This window comes from Nicotiana tabacum, chromosome 23 (assembly GCF_000715075.1).
Source record: "Nicotiana tabacum cultivar K326 chromosome 23, ASM71507v2, whole genome shotgun sequence".
In the NCBI taxonomy this organism is placed as follows: Eukaryota; Viridiplantae; Streptophyta; class Magnoliopsida; order Solanales; family Solanaceae; genus Nicotiana; species Nicotiana tabacum.
The window spans coordinates 140,647,795-140,651,231 of NC_134102.1; positions in this window are offsets into that span (position 1 = coordinate 140,647,795).

Here is a 3,437-nt window from a genome sequence, read left to right on the forward strand (position 1 = left end):
CATCGGACGAGGGATTACATTGCAATTAACACCATTTCTGACCATGGTGAATTATGGGGATCGCATCGCGACCCTAGAGGGGACGGTTGACGCATTATGGCCCATTATGGAAATGGTGCCTGACCTAAAGACCAGCCTAGTGCAAAGGTTAGACAACTTGGACCGCAGATTGATCCAGGCCGAAGTTGACATAGAAAACATCAGTCGCGACTCTGAAGGAGACCGGCAAACGACAGCCACAGAGGCAGCCGAAATGTTTGGTAAATTTGAGGTCCTCCAAAAGGAGCGCGCCGAGGATTTAGCCAATAGGGCACAAAAGGCAGACAGGGTGACTGCCATGCAACAAACTATAGACAACTTGACAGGCCAGCTGAACGTTGTCAATGCTGTTTTACAAGGCCTGCTGCGAGGAGGTGGAAACCAAATCGGGGGTGTTGTGAACCTCGCCCCTGTGGACCAAAAATTGAAAATTCCTGAGCCAAAGCCATACAGTGGAGCTTGGAATGCCAAAGAAGTTGAAAACTTCATCTTCGACATCGAACAATACTTCGATGTTGTGGGGGGCCTAGAAGAAGCTAAGAAGGTAGCAATTGTTGCTATGTATCTTCAGGGTGATGCCAAACTCTGGTGGCAGGTGAAATACGAAGCCATCAAGGCTGGTGAAGATGCCCTCGAGACATTGGCAGAACTGAAGGCCGTCATACGCCTACAGTTCTTCCCCGAAAATGTTGAGTACAATGCTAGGAGAAAGCTATGAGAGCTCCGCCAGACCAAATCAGTGCGGGAATTCTCTACACTCATGCTGAACATCCGTGACATGGGGGACAAAGACAAACTCTTCACCTTCCTAGAAGGGTTAAAACCTTATGCCTGCATGGAGTTGCAAAGACAAAGGGTAGATACGTTACCTAAGGTGATCCAAGCAGCAGAGTGCCTTGGGTATTATCAAGTGGTAACCCAGAAGGATAGGCCTCAACAGCCTGTCCGAGGAGGATACAAAGGGGGCCAACCGAACACTGGTGGCCCTAGCAGAAGTGGAGGAGACCGGAGTGCACCCAAATCCAAGGCTCCCTCTTCCGGCAGTACTAGTGCTGCATCTAACAACAATGATCGGGGGAGGAAACCCCCCTCAGGATGCCATCATTGCGGCGGACCACATTGGAATAATGAATGCCCACATGCACAGATGAATGCCCATCAAACTTTTGAGGATGGGATGGATGACGATGTCGATGATGCGGACCAGACCAAACCAGTAGGTGCATTCAATGCAATTGTTGGCTCTATTTCTGAGCCCTTAGTGGGAACCAGTGCTGGTATCCGTAAGAAGAAGGACCCTTGTCCAATTGCCAAGAAAGGGAAAAATAAGGCGAATGAGAGTATTCCTCTTCATCAAGAGAGAACCTTAATGTTCGTCGACATGAAGTTAAATGGCAAGCCCATTCAGGTGATGATAGACACGGGTGCTACCCATAACTACTTATCCTCGACTCAGGTGGAGCGCCTTGACCTAGTTGTAGGAAAGGGCAAAGGTCGTGTCAAGGCTATCAACTCACCACCTCAGCCAGTGGGTGGAATAGCCAAAGAAGTACCAGTGAAACTTGGCCCTTATGAAGGAAAGTTCAACCTGCGCGTGGTGATCATAGATGACTTCGAGTTGATAGTGGGGTTGGAATTCCTAAGACAGACCAATACCATGCCTTCACCATATGCAGACATGCTGCTGATGATGTGAGCAAATGGGGCCAAGCTCTGCATTATTCCGTGCATGCCCATGAAGATGGCCGCCGAGAACATCTCGACCTTGCAATTGAAGAAGGGGGTGAAAATACATGAACCCACGTTCCTAGCTACCCTCTGCATGGAAGATATAGAACTCTCCTCGGGTCCCATTCCTGCACCCGTGAAGGAGTTGCTTCTGGAATTTGAAGACATCATGCCACAAGACATGCCAAAGCGTCTTCCGCCTAGCCGAACTGTGGACCATGAGATCGGGTTAGTGCCGGGTGCGAAGCCACCTGCCCGGGTACCGTACAGAATGTCACAACCCGAACTCACCGAGCTTCGGAGACAATTGATGAAAATGTTAGACACAGGGATTATCGTGCCCTCCAAGTCCCCATACGGGTCCCCTGTGTTATTCCAAAAGAAACATGATGGTAACTTACGACTCTGCATGGATTACCGGGCTCTAAACAAAATCACCGTAAAAAACAAGTACCCTATTCCGCTAATGGAAGACTTGTTTGATAGAATGGGTGGCGCGACGGTGTTCACCAAAATAGACATGAGGACAGGTTATTGGCAAGTTTGGATTGCAGAGGGTGATGAACACAAGACGACCTGCGTGACAAGATTTGGGTCGTACGACTTCCTGGTTATGCCCTTTGGCTTAACTAACGCGCCAGCCACATTTTGAACCTTGATGAACCAAGTCTTCCGAGAATACATTGATGAATTCGTCGTGGTTTATTTGGATGAAATTGTGGTATATAGCCAGACACTGGAAGAACACCTGGAGCACTTGCGAAAGGTCCTAGCCCGATTGCGAGAGCACGAATTATATGCGAAGCTTTCCAAGTGCTCCTTTGCTCAGAAACAAATTGACTTCCTCGTACATGTCATCGAGGAAGGGCGGATCAAGATGGACCAACAGAAGATTCAGGCCATCACAGAATGGCCGCCTCCTAAGGATATCCACGCCTTGAGGTCGTTCCTTGGCCTATGCAACTTCTATCGGTGTTTTGTGAAAAGTCACTCCCTCATTGCAGTGCCGCTGATAGAACTTCTCAAGAAGGCCACACCCTGGTATTGGGCCCCCAAGCGAGCAGAGGCCTTCAACGCATTGAAAATGGCTATGTCCAGTAGCCCAGTCTTGGCCCTCCCTGATTTGGCCAGGCCATTCGAGGTACAAACGGATGCCTCCGACTATGCACTTGGTGGAGTCTTGCTACAAGAAGGGCATCTCGTAGCGTACGAGAGCCGGAAACTGAAGGATGTAGAGTGGCGCTATGCCGCCCATGAGAAAGAATTATTGGTTGTCGTTCATTGCTTGCGTCTTTGGAGGCATTATCTACTTGGAACCCCATTCGTGGTCAAGACAGACAACACAGGCATTTAGCCATTTCATGACCCAGCCAAATTTGAATGGTCGACAGGCTAGGTGGCAGGAACTCCTAGCGGAATTTCACTTCAACCTGAAGTACCGAAGTGGAAAGACCAATCATGTTGTTAATGCGCTCAGTCGAAGAGCTGATCTAGCATCGGTGTGTGTACTCGCCGCCCTAAGGGAAGTGAAGTAACCACCACCATAAAAGACCAGATACAGGATCTACTCATTAAGAAACCTGTTGCACAGTATTTGGTTGATTTGGTAGGACATGGCAAGATTCCCCAGTTCTACATCGAAGATGGTTTCCTGAAAGTGAAAGGGAACC